Source organism: Salvelinus fontinalis, chromosome 3, assembly GCF_029448725.1.
Source record: "Salvelinus fontinalis isolate EN_2023a chromosome 3, ASM2944872v1, whole genome shotgun sequence".
NCBI classification, from domain to species: domain Eukaryota; kingdom Metazoa; phylum Chordata; class Actinopteri; order Salmoniformes; family Salmonidae; genus Salvelinus; species Salvelinus fontinalis.
Window position 1 is genome coordinate 32,042,626 of NC_074667.1, and position 14,394 is coordinate 32,057,019.

General features: G+C 45.2%; 1 protein-coding gene across 2 annotated transcripts in view; it reads left to right on the forward strand.

Moving 5' to 3' along the window:
* Window positions 1–5,410: 5,410 nt before the first annotated feature.
* The window catches only part of LOC129844171 (sodium- and chloride-dependent GABA transporter 2-like), a 34,409-nt gene continuing 25,425 nt past the window's right edge, over window positions 5,411–14,394 (forward strand). For both annotated transcript variants that reach the window (XM_055912600.1, XM_055912593.1), the window contains exon 1: window positions 5,411–5,625. The gene's annotated coding sequence lies outside the window, so the exon portion shown is untranslated. The remainder of the gene's footprint in view (window positions 5,626–14,394) is intronic.

Below are 14,394 nucleotides of genomic sequence, written 5' to 3' on the forward strand. Positions count from 1 at the left end.
AGGGTATGATACCTAAACGATATCATAACCGTCATCGATAAAAGACAGTGCTGTGCAGCCGTCTTCATCGACCTGGCAAAGGCTTTCGACTCTGTCAATCATCGTAGTTTTATCGGCAGACTCAACAGCCTTGGTTTCTCTAATGACTGCCTCGCCTGGTTCACTAACTACTTCTCTGATAGAGTTCAGTGTGTCAAATCAAAGGGCCTGTTGTCCGGACCTCAGCCAGTCTCTATGGGGTGCCACAGGGTTCAATTCTCGGGCCAACTCCATGTGTAACTCTGTGTTGTTGTTTTTGTCGTACTGCTTTGCTTTATCTTGGCCAGGTCGCAGTTGTAAATGAGAACTTGTTCTCAACTGGCCTACCTGGTTAACCTGTCTAGGATGAGGGTGCCGCTAGCGGCACTCCCCCCCCCCCCCCCTACTGAAAAGGCAGAGCCGCGAAATTAAAAAAAAATATTTTTTTTAAATATTTAACTTTCACACATTAAAGTCCAATACAGCTAATGAAAGACACAGATCTTGTGAATCCAGCCAACATGTCCGATTTTTTAAATGTTTTACAGGGAAGACACAATATGTAAAGATGTACATCTATTACCTAAAAACACATTAGCATAATCCACCATCTTTTATTTGTCCACCAACACCAGTAGCTATCACCAATTCGGCTAAACTAAGATATTTATAGCCCCTAACCAAGAAAAAAACTCATCAGATGACAGTCTGATAACATATTTATGGTATGGGATAGGTTTTGTTAGAAAAATGTGCATATTTCAGGTAGATGGCATAGGTTACAATTGCACCCACCGTCACAAATGGACTAGAATAACTACATAGAGCAACGTGTTTACCTACTTACTAATCATCAAACATTTCGTAAAAATACACAGCATTCACTAATCGAAAGACACAGATCCTGTGAATACAGACAATATTTCAGATTTTCTAAGTGTCTTACAGCGAAAACACAATAAATCGTTATATTAGCATAGCACAGGTGCAAACATTACCCCAGCATTAATTCTAGCCAAAGTGAGCGATAACGTCAACATCGCCAAAATATGTAATTTTTTTCACTAACCTTCTCAGAATTCTTCAGATGACACCCCTGTAACATCACATTACAACATGCATATACAGTTTGTTCGAAAATGTGCATATTTAGCCACCAAAATCATGGTTAGACAATGGGGAAAGTAGCCCAGCTGGTGAGAAAATTTCCGTGCGCCATATTAGACAGTGATCTACTCTTATACATAAATACTCATAAACGTGACTAAAAAATATAGGGTGGACATCGATTGATAGACAATTTAATTCTTAATACAATCGCGGAATTACATTTTTTAAATTATCCTTACTTTTCAATACAGTTTGCGCCAAGCGAAGCTACGTCAAAAAACATGGCGTCCTAAGCCACTAACATTTTTCGACAGAAACACGATTTATCATAATAAAAATGTCCTACTTTGAGCTGTTCTTCCATCAGTATCTTGGGCAAAGGATCCTTTCTTGGGTCTAATCGTCTTTTGGTGGAAAGCTGTCCTCTTGCCATGTGGAAATGCCAACTGCGTTCAGCATGAACTGGAAGCGTGCCCGGCGATTCACAGCGTTTCAGAAATAAATGTCCCAAAATCGCACTAAACGGATATAAATTGCTATAAAACGCTTTAAATTAACAACCTTATGATGTTTTTAACTCCTATAACGAGTCTTAACATGACCGGAGAAAGATTACTCCCAACACTAATGCTTGGAACAGGTGCGGGTCGGTGTCCTCCACGCGCATAACGCAGCTCCAAAAGACTTACTAGCTACAGGGTTTTTTAATTTATAGTGCCTGTGAACGCGCAATCGACCCCATTCAAATCGTCATCACGTAAAGGCATCCAGGGGAAGACGTAAGCAGTGTCCGTATACTCATAGCAATAACAGTGACCTTTTAACTGACTCCAGATCAGGGGCCAAAATTTCTGAAATCTGACTCCATGTCAGGGAAATTGCTGTAGAATGGGTTCTGTTCCACTTAGAGACAAAATTTCAACTCCTATAGAAACTATAGACTGTTTTCTATCCAATAATAATAATAATATGCATATTGTACGCTCAAGAGTTTTGTAGGAAGCCGTTTCAAAAATTACAAGATTACCATAAATAGTGACAACAGCGCCCCCAGCCTCAACAGGTTAAATAAAGGTGAAATAAACAAAAATATGTTAAAAAATTATAATAATAAAAAAAAATGAGGGTCAATTATTACACAACATTCAAATAATAAAAATACAAGAAAAACATTGTGATGAACAAAGTTGAGAGGCGTTCAGAGGAAATGCTTGAAGAATACTGCTCAGCTACAAAGCATGGAGAATGGTGAGCACTACAGTTTTCATTATTTTCTTTGAGATAGAAGTTTTGGTAACACTTTATATTACAGTGCCCTTTTTACAGTGGAATTATTCTTGTAAGTACAGTGCAACAGTATTGTAATTACTCATTATTATACTGTACTTACACTGTAATGTAAAATGCAACAGATTTTCTTGACGTGACCCTCACCTGAAAGTCACTGGATGTGTTTACACGACTTTAACATAATTAAGTTATTATGTTATTTCTTAATAAATGGCTGGTGATTTATGTGCTGTAAAATATCATGTTACCACTATGGCCTTTAAAGAGGCTTAGACAGAATGCTTTTGTTATCGTCATATTTTATTCGCTGAAGTTTTAGATTCCATCCACAGTCATTAGACACCGTCCATCCAACCAACCAATAAGACTGTAGTTGTTGGAGGGAAAAGCATAGGGGATAATGGCCACCTCTCAGTTAACGAATAATGTAGAAAAATGTGGCTTAAATTTCCCATCAAGGCACTCTTGAAGAATGGATGAAGGTGCTTCTTGATTTAAATACACAGAAGTTATTTGGATGACTGCTTGCACAGTGTGAGAGGGAAATTAAACAACTGTATTGTTTTATATTCATAATCGCCACACATGTTTGAATGAGTGCATGTACAGTCAGCGTGAGAAGTCAAAGCATCTATGTCATGTTCTCAAAGCCTTGTTTTTGAGACTGACACTATTTGTGGAGGCAACAAATGCACTGTTTTGTTGTGAAGGCCAGCATCCCGGAGTCCCGCCTCTTCACTGTTGACCTTGAGACTGGTGTTTTGCGGGTACTAGTTAATGAAGCTGCCAGTTGAGGACTTGTGAGGCGTCTGTTTCTCAAACTAGACACTCTAATGTACTTGTCCTCTTGCTCAGTTGTGCACTGGGGCCTTCCACTCCTCTATCTATTCTGGTTAAAGCCAGTTTGTGCTGTTCTGTGAAGGGAGTACTACACAGTGTTCGAAATCGAAATCTTCAGTTTCTTGGCAATTTGGTTGTTGATAATGGGCCTTTGTACGCAAATGTAGATATCCCATTAAAAATTGTCCATTTCAAGCTACAATAATAATTTACAACATTAACAATGTACAATGTAACAACTGTATTTCTGATCAATTTGATGTTATTTTAATGGACAAAAAAATGATTTTCTTTCAAAAAATAAGGATATTTTAAAGTGACCCCAAACTTTTGAACGGTAGTGTAGGTAACGTAATTACTTTCAGTGGGACAAAAACAATCATCACTCTCCAAGGAACTCAGAACCACCTGTAGTAACATTGCATGAACAGTGGGTGGTAGTAACACACTACAACTGTGACATGGATATGGTAAAGTCCTATTGATTGAACTACATTTTTTTTTTCTTTTTTTTTCTTTATTTAACTAGGCAAGTCAGTTAAGAACAAATTCTTATTTACAATGACTGCCTAGGAACAGTAGCTTAAGTGCCTTTTTCAGTGGCAGAACAACAGCTCGGGGATTCGATCTATCAACTTTTCGGTTACTGCCCAACGCTCTAACCACTTAGCTACCTGCTGCCCCATGCATTGATTGTACTTTTATAATAACAATAAAAGGATTATTAGGGTACCAGAGGTGTCACGCACCAAATTATTGAAGGGCCATTGATGGTCAAATTCAATATATTTTAATTTAACAATATCTTACGTTTTTACATTTTGATCATTTATCAGACACTCTTAACCAGAGCCACTTACAGTCAGTTCATTCAACTAAAGGTTGCTAGATATCACAGTATTTGTCAAAACCAGTCATTACAAAGTCAGTGCTAGTAGAAAAAGACACCTATTAGTACAAGAAAACAAGATTAACAGTAAGGTGTTGTTGTTTTATTTAGCGGATAAGGATTTTAGGGGGATAACAGTGAAGGAGCCTAAATGGGTCTGTTTATAAGTAACTAACATCACCTCTATATCACAGACTTACATCACTTTTTGTGTAGTGACACAGTTTAGCGATCTCTAACCTTTGGCCAAAATCCTGAAATGGAGATAATTTATTAACATTTAGAATAAAGGAGCATCTTTCTCAGTGTTGTCTTTTCAGAGCGCTCTGCCAGACAGTAGGTCCACATAGTCAATTATAGCACAACATTCAAATCATAAAAATACAAGAAAAACGTTGTGATGAATGAAGTTGAAAGGCATCCAGAGGAAATGCTTGAAGAATACTGCTCAGCTACAAAGCATGGAGAATGGTGAGCACTACAGTTTTCATTATTTTCTTTGAGCTAGATGTTTTGGTAACACTTTAAATTACAGTGCCCTTATTACAGTGGAATTATTCCTGTAAGTACAGTGCATCAGTATTGTAATTACTCATTATTATACTGTACTTACACTGTAATGTAAAATCTAACAGATTCTCTTGACGTGGCCCTCACCTGAAAGTCACTGAATGTGTTTACACTACTTTAACATAATTACTGTGTCATTAACATGTTATTTCTTAATAAATGGCTGGTCACTTATGTGCTGTAAAATATAGTGTCCCCACTATGGCCCTTAAGAGGCTTTGACAGAAAGCTTTTGTTATCGTCATATTTCATTGGCTGAAGTTTTAGATTCCATTCACAGTCATTAGACACCGTCCATCCAACTAGCAATTGTTGATCATGCTGATATGTTGAAATAATACATCATGTACAGCATATTTTAGAAAGTTGAAATCAGTGGACTTTGGTATGAGGTAATGAAAAAATATGTCTGTCAAACTAGATGTAACATTATCACTCTCCATTACATTTCAAAAGTTTTTCAAGTAATGTACATTCAATGTATTATGCCCCCTTTTCCTATTCATTTAAGTGCTCAAGTTCTGTCACTCCTCTCCTCTATCCATTGTAAAGTTGTAATGCAGAGTTCATTTGTTCACATTCCACACATCCATGCCCCTACAGCATTCAAAAGAAGCCAGCACGCTGCTGCCGCTTTCACAGAGCAAATCCCCTCCTCTTCCTCGCAATGAAGGAGCCAGTGTAACCTCGACTCAATAGCTCCGCCTCACACACACAGGCACATGAACACACACACACACTCCAAACTATCCACATGGGTTCACTCATGGTTAGTTCTGGGAAGGGCATTTGACAGGGAGAAACACATGGTCTAGGTTTGCTTCCAATGAAAGGGAACAGAACAAGTCTTCCTTAATGGAGAAGTAGACTACTACAACAGACTTCAGAACTACAACTTCATCCTTAAGGTACTCTCTCTCTCTCTCGCGCGTACTAGTCTCTTCCGTTTCTATCAGGAAACCTTTTATTTAGACTGTTTATCACTGTTTGTATTTGAAATCTAGCAAACTTGGCAGGCGCGGGCTATGATAACACCTAGACATCTCCCTGGATGTACAGAGAGACAGAGACAGACATGAGGCTTCAGTCAGTGGTATGGTAGCTCTCTTTCTCTTTCTCTCGCTGTCTCTCGCTCTCTCTCTCTCTCTCTATCTGCAGTCAGTAGCACTTGTTGCAGGCGCTGAATGTAGGCCAAAGGTTACAGACTGGAGGCTCAGCAGTGCTAGTGAGAGCAGCAGTGTCTTCCTGTTCTGTGTAACTCTACAGGCATGTCTATACAGGCAACGTAAAAGTCCTCTTATTGCATTCTTTCGATTTGAAAGCAGAATTACTGGTTGTTGAGGTAGATATTATTTTCCTAATTCAAGCTACAAACCTTAAGAGAAAAAATGCCACACTACAGTATGCTAAAATATTAGACATAGACGACTCAGACATGAACAATGAACCTAGAAAATATTATTTATTTATAAAGCCCTTTTTACATCAGCAGATGTACAGAACCCCTGCCTAAAACCCCAAACAGCAAGCAATTGCGATGTAGAAGCACGGTGGCTAGGAAAAACTCCCTAGAAAGGCATGAACCTAGGAAGAAACCTAGAGAGGAACCAGGCTCTGAGGGGAGGCTAGTCCTTTTTTGGCTGTGTCCTGGGTGGAGATTACAAGAGTACATGGCCATTAAGGCCAGAGCGTTCTTCAAGATGTTCACACATTCATAAATGACCAGCAGGGTCAAATAATAATCACAGTGGTTGTAGAGGATGCAACAGGTCATCACCTATTAACTAAATGTCAATTGGTTTTTCATAGCCAAGCATTCAGAGTTCGAGACAGTAGTTGCGGTAGAGAGAGAGAGAGCGGAGGGGAGAAGGAGAGAGAGGGTCGAAAACAGCAGGTCCGGGACACGGTATCACATCCGGTAAACAGGTCAGGGTTCCATAGCCACAGACAAAACAGCAGAAACTGGATCAACAGTACAACCAGGTGGACTGGGGACGAGCACAGCAAGGAGTCATCAGGTCAAGTGAAGACTGGGGGTTAGCCTGATGTCCCAAACTACCCAATAATCCCCTCCATGTAGCCTAACTCTCACACTCACACACACAAACCTGCACACTCACATACACACACACAAAAAAAACATGTTTTTTTCATGTAAACTGAGTATATCATGTACAATTATAATTAATATAGTTTGTTTAACTGATTGAACAAACTTTTTTTTGTACTTATATTTGTGGTGCGGTTTTCATATAGAGTGCCTTGGGAAAGTATTCAGACCCCATGACTTTTTCCACATTTTGTTAGTTTACAGCCTCATTCTAAAAGCGATTAAATAGTTTTTTCCCCTCATCAATCTACACACAATTCTGTTACACTCAATGAGGACAATTGTAAGGAGTCAGGCGCAGAGAGCAAAGGTAACGGGGAAAACCACTTTTTAATGTCCAACCAGAATAACAACTGGTAACGTCAAAAACATTGGCGTAAAACTCCGACTTGAATAAAGTCCAAAACTGGAAAATAAATCCAGACTGTGGAAAACCCCAATGAAAATAACAACCTCATATACAAACAGAGAAACAAGCCCGCACAAACATAAACGGGCTAAACGAACTTAAATAACACCACCCTAACAACCAAACAATAAACAGGTGAAATCAATTAGTCAAAACCAAACGAAAAGGAAAAAGGGATCGGTGGCAGCTAGTAGACCGGCGACGACGACCGCCGAGCGCCACTCGAACAGGAAGGAAGGCCACCTTCGGTAATACTCGTTACAGTACCCCCCTCCTGACGCGCAGCTCCCGCAGCGCGCCGACGCCGGCCTCGAGGACGACCCGGGGGCCGAGGCGCAGGGCGATCCGGATGGAGGCGATGGAACTCTTTCAGCATAGATGGATCCAATATATCCCCCACCGGGACCCAGCACCTCTCCTCCGGACCGTACCCCTCCCAGTCCACGAGGTACTGCAGGCCCCCCACCCGGGGTCTGGAATCCAGAATGGACCTTATCCTGTACGCCGGGGACCCCTCTATATCCAGAGGTGGTGGAGGGACCTCCGGCACCTCACCTTCCTGCATGGGACCAGCTACCACCGGCCTGAGGAGAGACACATGAAATGAGGGGTTAATACGATAATAAGAAGGAAGTAACAATCGGTAACACACCTCATTTATTCTCCTCAGGACTTTAAATGGCCCTACACACTGCAGACCCAGCTTCCGGCAGGGCAAGCGGAGGGGCAGGTTTCGGGTCGAGAGCCAGACCCTATCCCCCGGTGCAAACACGGGGGCCTCACTGCGGTGACGGTCAGCGCTCTTCTTCTGCCGTCTACTCGCTTGACGCAGAGACTCCTGGACGGCTCTCCAAGTCTCCTTAGAGCGCTGTACCCACTCCTCCACCGCAGGAGCCTCGGTCTGACTCTGATGCCATGGTGCCAGAACCGGCTGATACCCCAACACACACTCAAATGGTGACATGTTGGTAGAGGAGTGGCTTAGTGAGTTCTGAGCAATCTCTGCCCAGGGGATGTATCTTGACCACTCCCCTGGCCGGTCCTGGCAATACGACCACAGAAACCTACCCACCTCCTGGTTCACTCTCTCCACCTGCCCATTACTCTCCGGGTGATACCCCGATGTAAGGCTGACCGAGACCCCCAAATGCTCCATAAACGCCTTCCATACTCTGGAAGTGAACTGGGGACCCCGATCAGAAACAATATCCTCGGGCACCCCGTAGTGCCGGAAGACATGGGTAAATAATGCCTCCGCAGTCTGCAGGGCCGTAGGGAGACCGGGCAACGGGATAAGACGGCAGGACTTAGAGAACCGATCCACAACGACCAGGATCGTAGTGTTCCCGTGAGATGGAGGTAAGTCAGTCAGAAAATCTACCAAAAGATGGGACCACGGCCGTTGTGGAACGGGGAGGGGTTGTAACTTCCCTCGAGGCAGGTGCCTAGGAGCCTTACTCTGAGCGCACACTGAACAGGAAGAGACATAAAATCGCACATCCCTCTCCAAGGTGGGCCACCAGTACTTCCCCCTAAGACCTCGCACTGTCCTCGAAATACCCGGGTGACCTGACGAGAGTATACCATGAGCCCATCGAATCAATTGATCACGAACAGCGAGCGGTACATACCTACGCCCCTCCGGGCACTGTGGAGGCGCAGGTTCCTCCCTTAACGCCCGCTCGATGTCCGCGTCCACCTCCCATACTATCGGTGCCACCAACTTGGCCGCCGGAATGATGGGAGTAGGATCGATGGACCGCTCCTCTGAGTCATAGAGGCGAGACAGCGCGTCGGCCTTAGTGTTAAGGGAACCTGGTCGATACGAGATCGTAAAACGAAATCTGGTGAAATACATGGCCCACCTTGCCTGACGCGGATTCAGTCTCTTAGCTGATCGGATATACTCCAGGTTACGGTGGTCAGTCCAGATGAGGAAAGGGTGCTTAGCCCCCTCAAGCCAGTGTCTCCACACCTTCAGGGCTTTAACCATAGCCAACAACTCCCTATCCCCCACATCATAATTCCGCTCCGCTGGTCCGAGTTTTTTCGAAAAAAAAGCACAAGGGCGGAGTTTTGGTGGCACACCCGAGCGCTGTGAGAGCACCGCTCCAACCCCAGCCTCGAATGCGTCCACCTCTACTATAAACGCCAAAGAAGGGTCCGGATGCGCAAACACTGGCGCCTCGGTAAACAGCACCTTCAACCTACAGAAGGCCCTGTCTGCCTCTGCCGACCACTGCAAACGCACCGGCCCCCCCTTCAGGAGTGAGGTAATAGGGGCTGCTACCTGACCAAAACCCCGGATAAACCTCCGGTAGTAATTGGCAAACCCTAAGAACCGCTGCACCTCCTTTACCGTGGTCGGAGTCGGCCAATTACGCACGGCTTTTACGCGGTCACCCCCTATATCCACCCCCGAGCTGGAAATGCGGTAACCCAGGAAGGAAACGGCTTGTTTAGAAAACTCACATTTCTCCGCCTTCACGTACAGGTCATGCTCCAGCAGTCGCCCAAGAACCTTGCGCACCAGAGACACATGCGTGCCGCGTGTAGCGGAGTAGATCAAAATATCGTCAATATACACCACCACACCCTGTCCGTGCAGGTCTCTGAGAATCTCGTCAACAAAGGATTGAAAGACAGCTGGAGCATTCTTTAACCCGTACGGCATGACGAGGTACTCATAATGGCCCGATGTAGTACTAAACGCGGTTTTCCACTCATCTCCCTCCCGAATACGCACCAGATTATACGCGCTCCTGAGATCCAGTTTCGTGAAGAACCGTGCTCCGTGGAATGATTCCATCGCCGTAGCGATGAGAGGTAGTGGGTAACTAAAACCCACCGTGATGGAATTGAGACCTCGATAATCAATACACGGACGCAACCCACCATCCTTTTTCTTCACAAAAAAGAAACTCGAGGAGACGGGTGACATGGAGGGCCGAATGAATCCCTGTCCCAGAGCTTCCGTAACATATGTCTCCATAGCCAACGTCTCCTCCTGGGACAAAGGATACACATGACTCCTGGGAAGTGCAGCGTTTACCTGGAGGTTTATCACGCAATCCCCCTGTCGATGGGGAGGTAATTGGGTCGCCTTCTTTTTACTGAAAGCGATAGCCAAATCGGCATACTCAGCGGGAATGCGCACGGTGGAAACCTGGTCTGGACTCTCCACCGTTGTCGCACCGATGGAAACTCCTACACACCTGCCTGAACACTCATCAGACCACCCCTGTAGAGCTCCCTGTTTCCACGAAATTGTCGGATTGTGAATAGCCAGCCAAGGAATCCCCAGCACCACCGGAAACGCAGGTGAATCGATAAGAAACAGACTAATCCGTTCCTTATGATTCCCCTGCGTAATCATCTCCAAAGGAATTGTGGCCTCCCTGACCAGCCCTGACCCTAACGGTCGACTATCTAAGGAGTGCACAGGAAAAGGGGGGTCTACCTTAACTAACGGAATCCTCAACCTCTGAGCGAGTCCGCGATCTATAAAATTCCCAGCTGCGCCTGAATCGACTAGCGCCTTATGCTGGAGAGAGGGAAAAAATTTAAGGAAACATATTAACAAAAACATGTGACCAACAGGAAGCTCTGGGAGAGTGTGGTGCTGACTCACCTGAGGTGACCGAGGAGTGTTCTGCCTGCCCTCTCGATTCCCAGATGAACTCCTCCAGCACCGACCGGAAGTGTGCCCTCTTCGGCCACAACTGGTACAGGAGGAGCCTCCTCCGATCTCCCTAGATGCTGCCCCTCCTAGCTCCATCGGGATGGGAGCAGGAGGGTCAGGAGATGGAACGGACAGGACCCTTTCAGAACGTCCGCGAGCAGCTAGCAGATGGTCTAACCGGATAGACATGTCTATTAGTTCATCCAAACTTAGAGTAGTGTCCCGACAAGCCAGCTCTCTGCGGACGTCCTCTCTCAGGCTACACCTGTAATGGTCTATCAGGGCCCTGTCGTTCCACCCTGCTCCAGCGGCCAAGGTCCGGAAATCCAGCGCGAAGTCCTGCGCGCTCCTCGTCCCCTGTCGTAGATAGAACAATCTCTCACCCACCGCTCGGCCATCTGGAGGATGATCGAACACGGCCCGAAAACGGCGGGTGAACTCCGGGTAGTGGCCCCTCGCTGAGTCGGCCCCGTTCCAGACCGCATTGGCCCACTCTAGGGCTCTACCCGTCAGGCAGGAGACGAGGACACTCACGCTCTCTTCGCCCGAGAGAGCTGGTCGGACGGTGGCCAGGTACAGATCTAATTGTAGCAGGAATCCCTGGCACCCCGACGCCGCTCCATCGTACTGGCTTGGAGGCGTAATACGCAAAGCGCTGGTACCGGGTCCCGCTGGAGGAGATGGTATAGTTGCTGGAGGGAGGGTAGGTGGGTTAGTAGGGAGACCACTCCTCTCCCAACGATCCATCCTCTCCATCATAAGATCCATAGCTGATCCGATGCGATGGAGGATGGACGTGTGATGAAGGACTCTCTCCTCCATCGTGGGGAGAGGGGTGGTCGCTGCTCCTGCTGGCTCCATAATTAGGTGCGGGCTTCTGTTACACTCAATGAGGACAATTGTAAGGAGTCAGGCGCAGAGAGCAAAGGTAACGGGGAAAACCACTTTTTAATGTCCAACCAGAATAACAACTGGTAACGTCAAAAACATTCGCGTAAAACTCCGACTTGAATAAAGTCCAAAACTGGAAAATAAATCCAGACTGTGGAAAACCCCAATGAAAATAACAACCTCATATACAAACAGAGAAACAAGCCCGCACAAACATAAACGGGCTAAACGAACTTAAATAACACCACCCTAACAACCAAACAATAAACAGGTGAAATCAATTAGTCAAAACCAAACGAAAAGGAAAAAGGGATCGGTGGCAGCTAGTAGACCGGCGACGACGACCGCCGAGCGCCACTCGAACAGGAAGGAAGGCCACCTTAGGTAATACTCGTTACAAATACCCCATAATGAGAAAGCAAAAACAGGTTTTTAGACATGTTTGTTAATTTATTAAAAATAACAACAACTGAAGTATCACACTTACAAAAGAATTCAGATCCTTTACTCAGTACTTTGTTGAAGCAACTTTGGCAGCCATTACAGCCTTGAGTATTCTTGGGTATGATGCTACAGGCTTGGCACACCTGTTTGAATACATTCTTCTCTGCAGATCCTCTCAAGCTCTGTCAGGTTGGATGGGGAGCATTGCTGCACAGATGTTCGATAGTTTCAAGTCCGGGCTCTGGCTGGGCCACTCAAGGACATTCAGATACATGTCCTGAAGCCACTCCTGCGTTGTTTTGGCTGTGTGTTTTGGGTCGCTGTCCTGTTGCAAGGTGAACTTTCACCCCAGTTTGTGGTCCTGAGCAGGTTTTCATCAAGAATCCCTCTGTACTTTGCGCCGTTCATTTTTTTTCTCAATCCTGACTAGTCTCCCCGTCCCTGCCGCTGAAAAACACCCCCACAGCATGATTCTGCCCCCATCATGCTTCACCGTAGGGATGGTGCCAGGTTCCCTCTAGATGTGACACTTGGCATTCAAGCCAAAGAGTTCAATCTTCAAATCAAATCAAATCACATTTTATTGGTCACATACACATGGTTAGCTGATGTTAATGCAAGTGTAGCGAAATGCTTGTGCTTCTAGTTCCAACCATGCAGTAATATCTAACAAGTAATCTAACAATTTCACAACAACTACCTTATACACACAAGTGTAAAGGAATGCATAAGAATATGTACAGTACATGAATATGTAGTGTACAGTATATACATATGAGATGAGTAATGTAGGGTATGAAAACATATAAAGCGGCATTGTTTAAAGAGGCTAGTGATACATTACATCAAGATAGCAAGATGCAGTAGATGGTAGAGAGTACAGTATATACATATGATATGAGTAATGTAGGGTATGAGAGCATTATATAAAGTGGCATTGTTTAAAGTGGCTAGTGATACATTTAATTACATCAAGATGGCAAGATGCAGTAGATGGAATAGCGTACAATATATACATATGAGATGAGTAATGTAGGGTATGTAAACATTATATAATATAAAGTGGCTAGTGATAAATTGATTACATCAATTTTTCCATTATTAAAGTGGCTGGAGTTGAGTCAGTATGTTGGCAGCAGTCACTCAATGTTAGTGATGGCTGTTTAACAGTCTGATGGCCTTGAGATAGAAGCTGTTTTTCAGTCTCTCAGTCCCATCTTTGATGCACCTGTACTGACCTCGCCTTCTGGATGATATCAGGGTGATCGGGCAGTGGCTCGGGTGGTTGTTGTCCTTGTTGATCTTTTTGGCCTTCCTGTGACATCGGGTGGTGTAGGTGTCCTGGTGGGCAGGTAGTTTGCCCCCGGTGATGCGTTGTGCAGACCTCACTACCCTCTGAAGAGCCTTGCAGTTGTGGGCGGAGCAGTTGCCGTACCAGGCGGTGATACAGCCGGACAGGATGCTCTCAATTGTGCATCTGTAAAAGTTTGTGAGTGTTTTTGGTGACAAGCCAAATTTCTTCAGTCTCCTGAGGTTGAAGAGGCGCTGTTGCGCCTTTTTCACCACGCTGTCTGTGTGGGTGGATGTGTTGGTGGATGCCGTGATGTGTAGGAACTTAAAACTTTCCACCTTCTCCACTACTGTCCCATCAATGCATGGCCACGCAGTCATGGGTGAACAGGGAGTACATTAAAGGGCTGAGAACGCACCCTTGTGGGGCCCCAGTGTTGAGGATCAGCGGGGTGGAGATGTTGTTCCCTACCCTCACCACCTGGGGGCGGCCTGTCAGAAAGTCCAGGACCCAGTTGCACAGGGCGGGGTCGAGACCCAGGGTCTCGAGCTTAATGACGAGTTTGGAGGGTACTATGGTGTTAAATGCTGAGCTGTAGTCGATGGACAGCATTCTTGCATAGGTATTCCTCTTGTCCAGATGGGTTAGGGCAGCGTGCAATGTGATTGCGATTGAGTCGTCTGTGGACCTATTGGGGCGGTAAACAAATTGGAGTGGGTCTAGGGTGTCAGGTAGGGTGGAGGTGATATGGTCCTTGACTAGTCTCTCAAAGCACTTCATGATGACGGAAGTGAGTGCTACGGAGCGGTAGTCGTTTAGCTCAGTTACCTTAGGGATACCGTCTTGACCG